An 18487-nucleotide genomic window follows, 5' to 3' on the forward strand; every position below is an offset into this window, starting at 1 on the left:
TGCCTGCTAATGCAGGGGACACGGGTTCGAGCCCTGGTCTGGGAAGATCCCACATGCCACGGAGCAACTAGGCCCGTGAGCCACAACTACTGAGCCTGCGCATCTGGAGCCTGTGCTCCACAACAAGAGAGGCCGCGATAGTGAGAGGCCCGCGCACCGCAATGAAGAGTGGCCCCCACTTGCCACAACTAGAGAAGGCCCTAGCACAGAAACGAAGACCCAACGCAGCCATAAATAAATATTAAATTAATTAATTAATTAATTAATTAATAAAAAAAAAAGAAGGGGGGTCTCCCAAGTCTCTGTTAAGAGGAGGGTATCAGTGGTGGCCCTGAGAAGGTGAGAATGGGGCTCTAAATGAACTTCTCTTCTCAGATGAGGATTATCAGTTTGGAAAAGCTGAGGGATTGGATGCACTGCCATTTCAAGCAGGGCTTCCCAAAACTATGTCCACTGCTCAGTTCATTCCACTCGAACTTCTAGGCAAGAGACTGGAATCCCACAGCACAGTGGCCACTAACCTTGCCTCCTCACTCCCAATCATCCCCAGCTTAAAGATTCACTCATTATTCAGTCACTCACTCAGTGTCTACTATGCACTCAAGCACTGTGCTAAACTCTGGTGACACAGGGGTGAATAGAGAATATTCCCTCTCATCCCAGAACTTAGAGTCTAGTAGCAACAGTTTTTAGACATTACTGAGAAAAGCCATCAATCATATGGCCCACGGCTCAAGAGGCCTAAGCTGTCTTCTTTCAAATAAAGTTTGTTAGGTTTTTCCCTTTATAAAAGCAATGTGTGTTTCTTTCATTTCAAAATACAGAAAAATAGAGGCGAGAGAGAAGCACCCATTGTCAAATGACAAGCAGACTGCCACATCTATATATACATATGACATTTTGGTTTGTTTTTATTTATATACCTGGAATCATACTGTATGCACAAATATATTTGGGTTGGCCAAAAAGTTCATTCAGTTTTTTTCTGTAAGATGGCTCTAGTAGTGCTACTTCATTCGAAACAATTTTGTTAGATTATATTGTGACAGTTGTCATATCAGGGTGCATTTTTTAAAAACTTATCAAAATTGGTGAATTTTTGTGTAGCCATTTTAATATGGAAGAAAAAAAGCAACATTTTTGGCATATTATGCTTTATTATTTCAAGAAAGGTAAAAATGCAACTGAAACACAAAAAAGGGCTTGTGCAGTGTATGGAGAAGGTGCTGTGACTGATCAAACGTGTCAAAAGTGGTTTGCGAAGTTTCGTGCTAGAGATTTCTCACTGAACAATGTTCCATGGTCGGGTAGACCAGTTGAAGTTGATAGCAATCAAATCGAAACAATAATTAAGAACGATCAACGTTATACCACATGGGAGATAGCCGACATACCCAAAATATCCAAATCAAGCACTGAAAATCATTTGCTCCAGCTTAGTTATGTTTATCTCTTTGATGTTTAGGTCACACATAAGTTAAGCGAAAAAAATCTTTTGACCATATTTCCGCGTGTGATTCTCTACTGAAACGTAATGAAAACGTTCCGTTTTTAAAACAAATTGTGACAGGCAATGAAAAGTGGATACTGTACAATAATGTGAAAGGGAAGCAATCGTGGGGCAAGCAAAATGAACCACCACCAGCCACACCAAAGGCCAGTCTTCATCCAAAGAAGGTGCTGTTGTGTATATGGTGGGATTGGAAGGGCAGCCTCTATTATGAGTTCCTTCTGGAAAACAAAACAATTATTTCCAACAAGTACTGCTTCCAATTAGACCAACTGAAAGCAGCACTCAATGAAAAGTGTCCGGAATTAGTCAACAGAAAAAGTTTAGCCTTCCATCAGAATAACCCAAGATCGCATGTTTCTTTGATGACCAAGCAAAAACTGTTACAGCTTGGCTGGGAAATTCTGCTTCATCTGCCGTATTCACCAGACATTGCACCTTTAGATTTCCATTTATTTCGGTCTTTACAAAATTCTCCTAATGGAAAAAAATTTCAATTCCCTGGAACACTGTAAAAGACACCTAGAACAGTTCTTTGCTCAAAAAGATAAAAAGTTTTGGGAAGATGGAATTAGGAAGTTGCCTGAAAAATGGCAGAAGGTAGTGGAACAAAAGGGTGAAAACGTTCAATAAAGTTCTTGGTGAAAATGAAAAATGTGTCTTTTATTTTTACTTAAAAACCAAAGGAGGACTTCCCTGGTGGCTCAGTGGTTAAGAATCCGCCTGCCAATGCAGGGGACATTGGTTTGAGCCCTGGTCTGGGAAGATCCCACATGCCGCAGAGCAACTAAGCCCGTGCGCCACAACTACTGAGCCTGCGCTCTAGAGCCCGCGAGCCACGACTACTGAAGCCTGCGTGCCTAGAGCCTTGCTCCTCAACAAGAGAAGCCACCGCAATGAGAAGCCTGCGCACCGCAACGAAGAGTAGCCCCTGCTCGCTGCAACTAGAGAAAGCCCATGTGCAGCAACAAAGACCCAATGCAGCCAAATAAATAAACCAAAGGAAATTTTGGCCAAACCAATAGTCTATTTTTTCACTTACTATTATTATATTTTATAATATGCATTTCCCTTGTTTTTTTTAATTTTAATGAACATCACTTTAATGACACACAATATGTCATAGAAGGGACATGTTTTATTTAGCCATCCTTTGAGTACAAGGCACTTTGTCCATTTCATGTTATCACTATTATATATATATATAGGACTTATAAAATATCTCTATGCAAAAAAAAAACTTAGTGTAGATTTCCAGAACTTAGGTTTTGGGCTCAGAGTAGGAGGAAGGGAAAGGAAACACGTTATTCTTACTCATGCTGACATACTCTAGAACAAAGCAAAATTCCCCAGATTTTGGAAGACCACACCTGTGTAGGAGGCACATTCCGCTGCCTGACTTGTCCCTGGAGATCCTGGAGGAACTGCCACACCCACGGGCACTTGGGAGGGGCAGGCCAGCCTCCACCCCAGGCAGACAAGTTCATTGGATCAGGTCCGTATACATGACCCCAAATCGCCAGTCAATTGGCTGGCTAGAAACCAATCATATTTTTATCTTCTTAAAAATTGAACTAGGGGAATTCTCTGGAGGTCCAGTAGTTAGGACTCTGTGCTTTCACTGCCAGGGCGGGGTTCCATCCCTGGTCCGAGGAACTAAGATCTTGCAAGCCTTGCAGCATGGCCAAATTAAAAAAAAAAATTAAACTAAGAAACCCAGAGATCATAGGAAATAGATGGTGGGCACTTAGGGAGAAAAGACATTAAATAAGTTAAGATGGACAGCCTAGGCTACACACAAGATATGTAGCAGAAGCACCTGGTCAGAATGAAAATGAAGAAAAAGGGGAGGTGTGCCTAGAAAGCAGAAAGGAAGAGAATGGCCTTTGTTCCTGCCAGCATTCCAGTTCCTACACCAGCTGTTGTTCGGTGGTTTGATATGATTTCAAATCCACTTGTTTTTGACAAAAATAAAGTTGTTTATAAGTAAAATTGTTTTGATATGAAAATGAAATTGTGTCAGGAGGTCATCATACACATCTGTGGTTGCCCTAGGCACTCAGTAGCTCAGCTGCCTAGGGGCGCTGCTGGGGCTTATCAGTAAGAACATGTGAAGAAGCATCTATGGCCAGGGGACATTTAGACTATAAACACCCAGAGTTTGTGAGGACTATCCCAGAACGTACAGTCTGGACAAAGTGACTCCTTGCTGATGTGAAAAGCTCTCCAAAGACCCCCGGGCACTAGCTCCTGCCTGGGCAAGGTGATTCTGCTGGGCAGTAGCAGTGGTGAATACCCCGCCGTGCCCGGGCAGGAGTTCACCTTGCCTGACAGCTCCGGCGCCTTCATTCCCAGCAATGAGCTCTAGCAACAAGGAAATCTCTTTCTCATAGCGGCTGCTGGATATCAGCTCTCAGTTGGTTAAGCCATCTCTCCTGAGAACTGGTGGAAAGGTACACCTCGAACTAAATTTGGACTTTCATGCTACGGTTAGAAGAGTGAAAAAGATCAACGTGTGTTGTTGAGTGAAAAATGCAAGTTGAAGAAAGAAATGTACAGTCCAATGTCATTTAAGTTTTTAAAAAGCCACACAGAATAATCTGATTATCATCTGTGTGTTTCTATATATGTGTGTGAATGCAGAGAAAAAATCCCCAAAAAGCAGTGATGGCCAAAAAGGACTTAGTTTACTCTTATCATAAATCGTGATTTTGCTCAGGAAGAACTCAATAACATATTGTGTGATTTTATTTTAATAAAATTGTTTTAAATATATATATATGCATATACATATACACAAAAGAAAATTTGGAGAATACACAAAGAACATTAAAATAATCTCTAATCCCACCTCAACAGCTAACCCTCTAGAGCCCTTTGAGAAAGAGTCAGGGGTCTACTCAGGGGCTCAAAGCATGTCTATCACGCTATCAGCTGCCCTTCTGCCTACAAGGGAGTCTGGCACCATTCAACCCAGGAGACCTCCTAATCTAAATAGTACCCTAGACTCTGCAAAGGTCATAGTGCCCACCCACCACTTGGGATTCAAAATACATAACACTAAACAAAGTTCTAAATTTTCTCATTACTACTTCAGTGCTTTGTTTAAGCAGTGAATATCAAAATCTTTTCAAACAAATGTTCCCCCCTCCCTTTCTTTGTTTGGGTATATGTTTTGTTTTGCTTTGTTCCATCAGGGTTTTTTGTGTCCCTGCTTCTTGGTGCCCTAAACCCACATGCAATCTGCCTGTTGACTAATCCTGCACTGCTCCTCTCCCCACCCCCAAGAAGGCTGTGTTTGCAAAGACACCCCCAGGTTGCCTGCCCCCCCTGCCCCATATCTATGCCTCCTGTTTCAGTCTTGCCATTGTGTCCCAGGCGAGCTGCAGAACAATGAATTCTTAGCAGATGATGGTATGGCCCTGTCTCCACGTTCTGAGCCAACTCCAGCTATGCCTGGCATCTGGGAGTCAGCAATTTGTAGGCTTCTGTGACATTTGAGAGCTCACATCCCACTTCTTCCAGCATTTGGAAAAGAAGGAAGGACAGAGGGCTGCTCTTGTCACCACCAATGAGCTCATCCTTCTCAGAGAGGCAATAAGAAAGCTAAATTTCACCCCATGAATCAGGAAGCCTGAACTCATGAAAAAGCACGCATTCCCCAGCTGCCTGACCCACCCAGCTGACCTTTCTCTAAAAAGGAGGGTTAGACTGAGGCCTCCTCCCTAGAATGAGTTAACTAATTCAACGAAGGCAGACATTTTTTAGTGAAACAAACCCTTCACACCAGTCACCCGATTCCTTTGATTTCTATATACCTTCCAAGGTCACGACTTTTTTTTCAGGCCTCCTGTGGCTGAAGTCACACATGTCTGGGAGCCCCTTCCAACTTCAACACTTGGGACAGTTTTACCAGGAGCAAGTCACTTAACCTTAGTTTCAGTTTCTCAATCTTCAAACTGGAAACACTAATTCCTATCTTTTTGCATTGTGATCCTAGGGCAATATGCACCTGGGCATTACTCACTGTCTCAAAACAGTGATGCCGAGGAATTCGATTTTCCCCCTCATCCATATTCACTCCAGACCAAAGCCATTGACTTGTCATCCCCAGCCTTACAAGATAATGGCCTGGTTCTCCTACCACAGGCTCCGCAGAATAGAGAGGTCTCTGTGTAGTTAGCCATCTGGTCTTTCAAACTCAGTTGACTTGCCAGTCAGCTTTCCTCCACATCTCTTAACTATGGGGCCAGTCCGTCCTTGTTCTCTTTCTGAACTACTGCTTTACATTTATCTTTAAGCATATCTCTTTCTTATTACTTTCCTCAGTGGGAATTTTGAAGACTTCAGTATCAGTGTCTACAAGATCTTCTTTCTCCCTTGGCCGGCAGCCATGGTCCTCCCCTCTCTGCAAGATATCTGATGCACTTTTTACTCTCCAGTCTTTCATGAGTCTGCTGTGAAGATTATGCACTGATTCAGAATCTGAGTTTGGTCTAGGCTTAGAGTTTGCACACCTGAGTGCAACAGCCTCTTTGCAGCTTTGTGATAAATGGTCCCTGTTATTGTAAAGCATAGCATTGTTACACATTAGTTCTAAACTATCCTGTAGTGCTTTTATGGGCTGGTGGCCATTATTCTAGATCTCCTCTTTTGTGGTACTAAAATCACTAATGTTGAATAATTTTAGAGTAGTCAGGAGTCACAGGAAATGAGAAGTAAGCTTTGGAGTCCTTTCTCTGTGATTGCCTCATCATTGATTCAAAACTTCTGGAAGGAAAGGCAAAATTTTGGAACCAATAAAAAGATCCATGGTTGCTAGAGCAGAGGAAGGGGGAGAGAGGAATAGGCAGAGAACAGAGGATTTTTAGGGCAGTGAAAATACCACGTATGATATTATGATGATGGGTATATGTCATTATACATTTGTCCAAACCCATAGAATGTACAACATCAACAGTAAACCCTAAAGTAAACTATGAATGATTATGATGTGTCAAAGTAGGCTCATCCTTAGTAAAATATGTACCATTTTGGTGAGTGATTTTTTTTTTTTTTTTTTTTTTTTTTTTTTTGCCACACCATGCAGCTTGTGGGATCTTAGTTTCCCAACCAGGGACTGAACCCAGGCCCTCAGCAGTGGGAGCAGGGAGTCCTAACCACTGAACAGCCAGGGAATTCCCTGGTGAGTGATATGGATAATGGGGGAGGCTATGCGTGAGTGAGGATAGGGGGTGTATGGAAAATCTCTACCTTCCTCTCAATTTCATTTCTAGGTCCTTTTCTTTTTTTAAAATAAACTTGTTTTTTGTTCTTTGTTTTCTTAATTTTTATTTATTTATTTATTTATTTTTGGCTGTGTTGGGTCTTCGTTTCTGTGCGAGGGCTTTCTCTAGTTGCGGCGAGAGGGGGTCACTCTTCATCGCAGTGCACAGGCCTCTCACTGTCACGGCCTATCTCGTTGTGGAGCACAAGCTCCAGACGTGCAGGCTCAGTAGTTGTGGTTCACGGGCCCAGTTGCTCCGTGGCATGTGGGATCTTCCCAGACCAGGGCTCGAACCTGTGTGCCCTGCATTGGCAGGCAGATTCTCAACCACTGCGCCATCAGGGAAGTCCTCTAGGTCCTTTTCTACTCTTGTGTTTCCCACTTAGAGAAGTTCCTTAGCATTTGTTGTAGAGCTGGTCTGGTGGTGCTGAATTCTCTTAGCTTTTGCTTATCTGTAAACTTTCGATTTCTCCATCGAATCTGAATGAGATCCTTGCCAGGTAGAGTAATCTTGGTTGTAGTTTCCTCCCTTTCATCACTTTAAATATATCATGCCCCTCCCTTCTGGCTTGTCGAGTTTCTGCTGAGAAATCAGCTGTTAACCTAATGGGGGTTCCCTTGTATGTTATTTGTCATTTTTGCCTTGTTGCTTTTAATAGTTTTTCTTCATCTTTAATTTTTGTCAATTTGATTACTGTGTGTCTCGGCATGTTTGTCCTTGGGTTTATCCTGCCTGGGACTCTCTGCGCTTCCTGGACTTGGGTGGCCATTTCCTTTCCCATGTTAGGGAAGTTTTTGACTATAATCTCTTGAAATATTTTCTTGGGTCCTTTCTCTCTCTCTTCTCCTTCTGGGACTCCTATAATGCGAATGTTGGTGCATTTAATGTTACCCCAGAGGTCTCTTAAGCTGTCTTCATTTCTTTTCATTCTTTTTTCTTTATTCTGTTCCACAGCTGTGAATTCCACCATTCTGTCTTCCAGGTCACTTATCCATTCTTCTGCCTTAGTTATTCAGCTGTTGATGCCTTCTAGTGTATTTTTCATTTCAGTTATTGTATTGTTCATCTCTGTTTGTTTGTTCTTTAATTCTTCTAGGTCTTTGTTAAACATTTCTTGCATCTTCTCGATCTTTGCCTCCATTCTTTTTCCGAGGTCCTGGATCATCTTTAATATCATTATTCTGAATTCTTTTTCTGGAAGGTTGCCTATCTCCACTTCATTTAGTTGTTTTTCTGGGGTTTTATCTTGTTCCTTCATCTGGTACATAGTCCTCTGCCTTTTCATTTTGTCTGTCTTTCTGTGAATGTGGTTTTCATTCCACAGGCTGCAGGATTGTAGTTCTTCTTGCTTCTGCTGTCTGCCCTCTGGTGGATGAGGCTATCTAAGAGGCTTGTGCAAGCTTCCTGATGGGAAGGACTAGTGGTGGGTAGAGCTGGGTGTTGCTCTGGTGGGCAGAGCTCAGTAAAACTTTAATCTGCTTGTCTGCTGATGGGTGGGGCTGAGTTCCCTCCCTATTGGTTGTTTGGCCTGAGGCAACCCAACACTGGAGGCTACAGGCCCTTTGGTGGTGTTAATGGTGACTCTGGGAGGGCTCACACCAAGGAGTACTTCCCAGAACTTCTGCTGCCAGTGTCCTTGTCCTCACGGTGAGCCACAGTCACCCCCCGCCTCTGCAGATGACCCTCCAACACTAGCAGGTAGGTCTGGTTCAGTCTCCTATGTGGTCACTGCTCCTTCCCCCTGGGTCCTGATGCACACACTACTTTGTGTGTGCCCTCCAAGAGTGGAGTCTCTCTTTCCCCCAGTCCTGTCAAAGTCCTGCAATCAAATCATGCTAGCCTTCAAAGTCTGATTCTCTGGGAATTCCTCCTCCTGTTGCCAGACCCCCAGGTTGGGAACCCTGACGTGATGCTCAGAACCTTCACTCCAGTGGGTGGACTTCTGTGGTATAAGTGTTCTCCAGTTTGTGAGTCACCCACCCAGCAGTTATGGGATTTGATGTTATTGTGATTGCACCCCTCCTACTGTCTCACTGCGGCTTCTCCTTTGTCTTTGGATGTGGGGTATCTTTTTTGGTGAGTTCCAGTGTCTTCCTGTCCATGACTGTTCAGCAGTTAGTTATGATTCTGGTGCTCTCACAAGGGGGAGTGAGCGCACGTCCTTCTACTCCGCCATCTTGAACCGATCTCCTCAGAAGACTCCCTTCCTCTCAATTTTATTTTAAACCTAAAAATACTCTTTAAAAAAATAGTCTTAAAAAAGAAAAAAAAAAAAAAAACCTGGAAGGGACAAACGCTATTGTCTTTCTTGCTTAGCTAAAGAACTTTCTTTCAGGACGCTGCTCAGGGGTAGAAATTCCAAACTTCTGGAAGCCTGACTCCAGAGGTGTTCTGCTTCATTCTTCATGGGTCTTCATCTTGCTTCTTTTTTTCCTCCTTTACTCTTTCCATTTCCCCACTCCCCCCCCCTTTTTCCTCACCCAGAACCTGCTTTTCTACTTTCTTTCTCTTTTTTCTTTTTCTGTTCTTGTTTGCAATGATCATTTCCATCCTCAAAGAGATTTAAATTGTGCCTTGACCTGCATACTGAATTAGAGAGGACCTTAAATCCAATGACTAGTGCCCTTATAAGAAGAGAAGATACACAAAGACATACAGAGGAGGAGACCATGTGAAGATGGAGGCAAGGGTTGGTATGTTGCAGCCATAAGCCAAGGAATGCTAAGGATTGCCGGCAGCTAGCAGAAGCTAGGAGAGAAGCATGGAACAGATTCTCCCTCAGGGGTTCCAGAAGGAACCAACCCTGTCATGATGTTTTTTGACTTCTAGCCTCTCCATAAGAGAATGAATTTCTTTGTGTTAAGCCAAAAAATAAAATAGAGTCAACAGTGATTGATGATGGTGATGGTTGTACAATTATTCAAACATACTAAAAAATATCGAATTGTATACTTCAGATTGAGTGAATTGTATGGTATGTGAATTATATCTCAATAATGCTGGGGTTTTTGTTTGTTTTTTGTTGTTGTTGTTGTTTTGTCCTCACCACACAGCATGCGGAACTTCCCCAACCAGGGATCGAACCCATGCCCCCTGCATTGGAAGCACAGAGTCTTAACCACTGGACCACCAGAGAACTTGAAAGCTGTTATTTTTTTAAAATTGTGTCCTATAGAGAATGGACTTGAGGACACGGGGAAGGGAAGGGTAAGCTGGGATGAAGTGAGAGAGTGGCATGGACTTATATATACTACCAAATGTAAAATAGATAACTAGTGGGAAGCAGCTGCATAGCACAGGGAGATCAGCTCAGTGCTTTGTGACCACCTAAGGGGGTGGGATAGGAAGGGTGGGAGGGAGACACAAGAGGGAGGAGATATGGGGATATATGTATATGTATAGCTGATTCACTTCGTTATAAAGCAGAAACTAATACACCATGTAAAGCAATTATACTCCAATAAAGATGTTAAAAAAAAATTGTGTCCTGAGCTGCCAGTGGCCTTGTTTCCTCCCCCTTTTAGCACCAGCTTCAGAGGCTTCTGTACACATTCCTCATAGATGCATTTGCTCTACTTGTGCTTCTTGCTCACGTTGATACCAGTCCTGGGGCCCCTACCACACTCGCCCCACCAGTTCCAAGCAGAGAGAGAGAGATTAAAAACAAAACAAAAAAACATAGCATGGACCTACTGAAGGACATTTAGGTTGTTTCCACTTTTCACCTCAGCAAAGGAACCACAGTGGCCATTCTTACTCACGTTGAATTGTGCACTAGTGTGAGAGTTTCTCTAGGGGATAGGCTAGAGTGGAAATCTTGGGTCATAAGGTATATATTCAACTCCCCTAGACATTGAGAACTTATTCTTCAAAACAGTTGAAATAATTTACTTCCTACCAGCGTTCCCATTTACCAGCTCCTCACCAACCCTTGACATACCAGACTTGATTTTTTTTCAGCATGATTATTATAAAATGCTGTTTTAGTGGGCATTTCTCTGACTACCAGTGAAGTTGAGCATCTGTCCACCACCTAGAGGGGTGGGATAGGAAGTTTATGAATATTCAGGTTCTTTCTCTACTAATCACCCATTCCTATCCAAACAACAATTTTTACTGGGTTATTTGTCTTTTATTTCTTGATGTGTATTCTGGGTACTAATTATTGGTCAGTTATATATATGGCAGATATCTTCGCTCAGTCTACAGCTTGTCTTTTTGAAACTGTGCACCTCAGATTGGGACTTGAACCCATGTGCCGGGACTCAAACCCAACCTAAACCCAGATTGGGACTTGAACCCACGCAGCTGGGACTCAAACCCGGCCAAAACCGGCAGTCTTCCAACTGAGATCACACACCTGGTTTCAGGACTTAATGAAGCTCAGGTTCTTGGTGTCTCATCACAGAAAGAATTCAGTGAGAGACGAAGTGATAGGTGAGAAGTGGATTTATTTAGAGAGAAACACACTCCACAGACAGAATGTGGGCCATCTCAGAAGATGAGAAAGGCACCAGGGTATGGGGTTGTCAGCATAAAGTAGGTATAGAGTAGGTAATTTCATAGGCTAATGAGTGGGAGGAGTATTCCAGCTATGTTAGGAAGGGGCGGGGATTTCCAGGAATTGGGCCACCACCCACATTTTGATCCTTATGGTTGGTCTTGGAACTGTCATGGCGCCTGTGAGTGTGTCATTTAGCTTGCTGATGTGAGCATATACTGAGGCTCAAGGTCTAGTGGAAGTTGACTTGTCTGCCTTCTTGGACCCATTTGGTTCTAATCAGTTTATGTCATGTCCTCGGGCTATGTCATTCTTTCAAGGGTTGTGCCTTTGGTTATGATGTGTTTTAGTATTTGCAGTGCTTTAATTTTAATGTTGTCAAATTTTCCTTTATAGTTCATGGGAGTTTTTTGTTTTATTTGAGAAATCTATCTCTAATCCATAAAAATACTCTTCCTTTTAAAGTTTTATGCTTTTCTTCCACATTTGGGCTTTAATCCGTGTGATTTTTTTTTTTTTTTTTTTTTTTGGCTGTGTTGTGTCTTAGTTTCTGTGCGAGGGCTTTCTCCAGCTGTGGCGAGCGGGGGCCACTCTTCATCGTGGTGCGCGGGCCTCTCACTGTCGCGGCCTCTCTTGTTGCGGAGCACAGGCTCCAGACACGCAGGCTCAGTAGTTGTGGCTCATGGGCCCAGTTGCTCTGCGGCATGTGGGATCTTCCCAGACCAGGGCTCGAACCCGTGTCCGCTGCATTGGCAGGCAGATTCTTAACCACTGCGCCACCAGGGAAGCCTCTGTGATATTTATTTTGTGTGTGATGTGAGGTAGGGATTTATTTTTATATTCTCCATAAAGAGCCACTGGTTCCAGCACATTTATTGAATAGTTCATTATTCCCTATACTCCGTAGCACTTCTGCCATTAAATTCAAGTTCCCATATACACTGGATACCTCAGAAATTCATCCCTTAAAATTCAGTTTTAAGTTCTACATTTTATGATGTCTTTTTTTTTTTTTTTGGCCATGCCACGCAGCTTGTGGGATCTTAGTTCTCCAACCAGGGATCAAGCCCAGGCCCCTGGCAGTGAAAGCACTGAATCTTAACACTGGACTCCCAGGAAATTCCCTATGATGTCTTAATAACTTAAAGAAGAATATCTTCACCACATTCTTCTTCAAAATTGTCTTAGCAATTCTTGATCCTTTGCACTTTATTTTCTTTTATCTTTTACACTTTAATATTAGTTTTGTCAAAGTCCATGAAAATCCTTCTCAAAGTTTGTCTTTGTCAGGGAGGAAAACACTTTACCTTTCTAGGTTATTCTGGCTGGTCTAAGAAATAAATTGACATGAGACAGATTAACAGGAGAAAATCACATAAAAGTTTAATAACATGTATACATGGAAGAAACCCAGAAAAACTGAGTAACAAGGCAAAATGGCTGAAACTCTCACTTTAAATGCCATCTTCAGTTAAAGACAAAAGAGAATATTGAAGGTAGTGGATTGGGACTTCAAAGGGGAGGAAGGCAGTTGACATGGAGATGGAAAAACAAATGTTTGGTAAATAAATATTGCTGGGCCATGAGGAGACAATGGGACACAGAGTGGAATTTTAACAAAGAGACTTTGCTAAGCTCCTCCCTGTCTATACACCTAATTCACTCTATAGTTATCTACGGTGATAACTTCTTTCCTGGAACACATCCTCTATCTACATTCTTTTAGGCAGTTAGGAGGAATGTCAAAGCTTTTTCCTGAATCTTTTGGGCCTTGATGTTTTCCAGTTCGAAATAGTCTGCATGCCAAAGAGACTATTTTTTTCTTTTTCTTTCATTTTAATGCATTTTATTTATTTTTGCTTGTTTTCCCCAAATTTTTTTTTAATGTATTTTATTTATTTATTTATTTGTCTGCGTTGGGTCTTCGTTTCTGTGCGAGGGCTTTCTCTAGTTGCGGCGAGCAGGGGCCACTCTTCATCGCGGTGCGCAGGCCTCTCACTATCGTGGTCTCTCTTGTTGCAGAGCACAGGCTCCAGACGCGCAGGCTCAGTAGTTGTGGCTCATGGGCCCAGTTGCTCCATGGCATGAGGGATCTTCCCAGACCAGGGCTCGAACCCATGTCCCCTGCATTGGCAGGCAGATTCTCAACCACTGCACCACCAGGGAAGCCCCAAAGAGACATTTTGGGGTAGCAAGTTTGGCTCCCCTACAACTTGAATTACATCGTTTATAATTTTTTTATCTGGGAACTGGCATGGCCAGTTTCTAACAAAAGGGGGAGCCAGTGGCCATGCTAAGGAGTGAGTGGGCAAGGCTCAGACCTTCATCAACACCCTCTCCTCACTACCACTCCCCACAAGCCTCCTCATAAAACACTGAATCTCCAGCAAAACCCTGCAATTGCAGTTTCAAGGCAAGTTTCCTAAGTCTTCTCAACCCTCTTCCAACCAGATCACTGACCCTATACCCTGTGGTATAAGAATTCTGGAGGAGAGAGCAGGGGGGTGCAGGCAGTGGGTAAAAGTGTCACCAAATTGGTCAACCAGGGTTCCGAGCCTGGGCTGAGACCCCTTGTCTCAGTCAGGGAAGTTCTTTTTCCAGTCGGATTAGCAGCCAATAACGAAACCAATGACTGGAACAGCACAAGCTTTATTCAATGGCCAAAGAATGGAGAATTGGGAACCTAGTTCACAAATCAACTTCTCAACCCAATTCGGGTGGAGACACCAAATATATAGAAGGGTCAAGGTAAAAGGGAGAGATTTGGAAAGACTGAGAGGAATGAATATTCATGGGTTATCTGAGAACAGGGGTGTATCCAGGTATCCAGGGTATCCAGGCTTGGTCCTGGAACTAATGCAACTCTCCTTTTCAGTCCTTGTATGGGCTTTTCCAGTTGTTGTCATGGCAATCGTCAACTGTCATGGCACTGGTGGGTGTGTCATTTAGCATGCTAATGTATTACAATGAGGGTATAATGAGGCTCAAGGTCCAGCAGAAGTCAAATCTTCTGCCACCTTGGGTCTAATTGGTTCTAACCAGTTCTTGGATTTTTTGCTCTTTGCAGCTTCCTCCTGAAACTTAGATAAGAGTAATTGGTTTCTTTCTTTTCTTTTTTTTTTTTTGGCTGTGCTAAGTCTTTGTTGCAGCATGTGGGATCTTTTAGCTTCAGCATGTGGGCTTCTTAGTGGCAGTATGCAGACTTCTTAGTTGCGGCACAAGGACTTCTTAGTTGCAGCATGTGAACTCTTAGTTGCGGCATGTGAACTCTCAGTTGCGGCATGCATGTGGGATCTAGTTCCCCGATCAGGGATTGAAGCCGGGCCCCCTGCATTGGGAGCGGGGAGTCTTACGCACCGGACCACCAGGGAAGTCCCCAAGAGTAACTGGTTTCTTTTCGAAAGAGGGGCTGGGGTATGATTCTGGGGCAACAGCCTTGGTAACAAAATAACAGGTCCCAGGCATTGTCCTATTCTGATTCTTGTTCTAAAGGCACTTGGGCCCTCCAAACAGTCTAGAAAACCTATTTATCACCTTTTCATTCCAGAGCATACCCCTGGGCTTCTTGAGCATTTTAGGGCCTCTGGGGGAAATGAATGGGAGGGAGGGGGGAATGAAGGGGTTGCATGATTGCTTACAAAACCTTATTCTACCCTCACAACCCCAGGGCCAGGAAGGGCCTCAGGGAAGCAACATCTGAAAGGCCCAGTGGGACTCCTCAAGTTGGGCAAAAGACTTTTATAAAAGTAGGACCAGGACACAAAGGACTCAAAGGAAGTGTGAGTTGAAAAGAGAGGGTGCGCCCAGCAGTCAGCTAATTGAGGAGAGTGAGATAAAGAGATCAATTACGGTGAATGAGGATGGGATTAAGGAAAAGCAACAATCCTGCACTGTACCCCAGGCGAGCAATCTGGGAAGCTGTTACTATCTCTAGACCTGGAGGGGACAAGCAGGGAAAGGTCACTGTAACCCAGAGAGACCCACAGCTATGAAAGAGAACTATTCAACAGAGCATGGCCTTCAGTAGAGAGAGGCAGCCACTGCCAACCTATGGCCCAGGCAGTCCCACTAAGCATTTAGCACCCTGCTTCTTAAAGCAGAGGCCCATTGATTGGGGTAAGCAAAGCAGAAATCACTAAGTGGTCCTCTATTTCATGCCCCTATCCCTTGGCCCTAGGGTTGGTTGGGTCCTTCTTACACACAGGGAAATCTACAGGCTTATATTCATTGGCCCACAAACCTATTTCAGCTGTTTGCCCTGAGTAAGGCAAGGAAGAGCTGAGCTGTGTCTGAGCTTGGTGTTCCTGGATCAGATAAGAGAGGCCACCAAAATATCCCCCCACCACACACACACACACACACACACACACACACACACACACGTACATATATAGTAATAGCTATAAAGTATTCTACAGTCGTTAGTTATTTTATTATCAAGGATGCTCTCAGCAAGTAAATTGGTCTTCAAACTACAGAGAGAAGACTTTGAAGTTCCTGAAAGCAACCTGGAGAGTAAGGAGTGAGGAGAAAAAACAAAGGAGGAAAATCAAGGAAAGAGGAGACTACAAAAGGCTTAAGACTAGGGTCCGTTCTCTGAGCTCCAGGATGGACTTGGAACAAGCACGTCCCTCTTTTCCTCACAGCCATGCTCTTTTCGTGCTTAGATGAAGCAAGGAAGACGTTAGAACCTGCAAATGGGGATACTTTCTATTTCACATATTGTTGGAAGAATAAAGTAATTTCAATGAAAATACTTGATACAGAGTAGATCCTAAATATGTGTGAGTTAAAACTAAACAGTCTTTTCATTCCTTTCTAGGGTGCTGGTGAGTTCTTCTCAAGCCACTTACCCTTCCTCACTGCTCACTCTGGAAACAGAAACAACTTGAACTAGCTCAGCCAACCACCCCTTCTCCCTGAACCTCGACCTCTTCCCTGTTTCATCAGTTGCACTCTCTCTCAGAAGGAATGGTCACCTTCCAAGGCTAAGCCCTCCATCTGGACCTTGGACCCCACTCGTCTCTGGGCCAGGATATACCGATTACTCTCCTTTCCCTGGATATACACATGCTTAGTCTTGGCCAAGATTTTTTAAAAAAACACCTCTTGGACCTGTCCTCCTCTTCAGTTTCCACCCTTTTACTCCTCCCTCCCATCACTACTGAACTCCTGTAATACCCTGCCCACCTGGCTTCCTTCACATGTCATCATAAAAGTCACCAACAACCTCCATGTTGCCACATCCGATGGTCTGTCTTCAGTCTTGATTTAGCTGCCACACTTGACCCTCAGGCCGACTCCCTCTTCCCGGAAACTCTATCCCAGCCCATGCCACCACTGTCACCAGGTTCTCCTCCTACATCAGACCATTGCTCACCTCCTTAGTCTCCTAAGTCACCTCTTCTTCTCTTTAAAAGTTGAAGGCCCCCAGTTTTCTCTCCTCAGCCCCTTTCTCTTCTTTCTATATGCACTCTCCCTGGACAGGCTCATTTACTAACTCATCTTCCAAATCCCCATTCCAGTCTCTGAGCACTGCAGGCATGGAGCCAGACACAGTTTATTGGGAATTGTGGGTTCCATGAGGGTGCTGGGGGTGGCCCTATCCTTCCCAAAGCTTGGACTTCTGCCTGGTGACCCACAGGCACTTTATGCTTAGCTGTCACAGCAGACTCATGTGCAAGACCTTCTGCTAGGCAAAGGGGTGACGGTTGGGGGATGCACGTAGACTCAAAGCCCTAAAGTTGTCACCAGCCCTCTTCCTCCTAGCATATCCACATGGCCACACACACACACCCATCCCTACCATCATGTTCTATGCAACAGAAAGAATGACCAGTTCAAAAAGCATGAGCTGCTCCACCTTTGCCAACACCCAAATTCCTTTTTCTCTCTTCTCATCACCCTACCCATCACTCCACCCAATTTCTCATAGTGAAATGGAGCCAATGTCACGTGACAACAGTGCCCTCTAGAGGAGAGTTTTCCAAATTGCCATGGTGCCCTCTAGGAGGGTGTGACAGATTGCATTTTCCAAAGATGGCCATATCAGCATCTCCCACCCCAACTGCTCTGCCTACAATGTGGCTTTGACACTCCACCCATCAAGAGGTGGAGTTTATGTTGTATCTTCTTCTATTGGGGCAAGCTTGTGATTATGAAGGAAGTGATGCTAAGTGACTTCCAAGGCTAGGCTACCTTCTGTCTTGTTCTCAGCTTTGGAGCCTTTAGCCACCTGTAATCAATTCAAGTACCCTGGGGCTGCCATGCTATGAGGAAGCGCAAACTAGCCCATGTAGAGAGACCACATGGAGAGACTACATGAGAAACAGTGATTTAGGCCCACACCATTCCAACCACAGCCACTAACTGACTACAACCACTTACAAACCTAAGTCAGAGCAGCCCTGCTGAGCCCTTCCCAAATTCCTGCCCCACAGAAAACATGGGAGATAATAAAATGATTTTTGCTGTTTTTAGACACAGTGTTTTGGGGTGAAGTATTATGCAGTGATAGATAACTAGAACAGTGGGTCATGAATTCAGTCTGGTATATCATGACCAGTATGTTTTTGAAAACTAAGTAGAACAGAATAGAATGGAAAATAAAATAATAAGGGTATATGTACTGCCAGGAAACTTTTTCAATAAATGTGTGTGTTTGTGTATGTTATACTAGGTTAAGAAATTAAATGTATTTATTCCTGTGAATAATATAATTTTGTTTTAAGTTTTGAGACGCTAGACTATTATTGCCATTCCAGAAATTACCAAAGCCCACTGAGGCCAATACCATTGCAGAGAGGCTGGGAAATCTAGTACCTTGCCATTATGTTACAGGTGGGCCCATTTGGCTTTACCATCTAGACTAGAAAGAGGATCAGAAGGGTCTTCTGCTTGTGAGAGCAAGAAAGAAGGTGATTCCTAAGAGGCATTCTAGCTGGCTCTTGTATATTTTTACTATAATACTTAGTACCTTGATTCTCAGTAAATACTTTTGCATTAATGGAATTTCTGAGACAGTTTGACGGCATGTTTCTCCGTGAAACTCCTGCATCAGAATCACTTGGGGGTTTGTAAAAATGCAAGATCCCTGGACCTTTCTTTGAACCCTCAGTATCAGAAGCATGGAGCCCAAGACCCAGCTTCCCAGAGAATCATCAGTAGACTAAAGTTTGAGATCTACTGAGTCACAGAGAGGACTTCAGA

This window comes from Balaenoptera physalus (assembly GCF_965194825.1).
Source record: "Balaenoptera physalus genome assembly, chromosome: 15".
In the NCBI taxonomy this organism is placed as follows: Eukaryota; Metazoa; Chordata; class Mammalia; order Artiodactyla; family Balaenopteridae; genus Balaenoptera; species Balaenoptera physalus.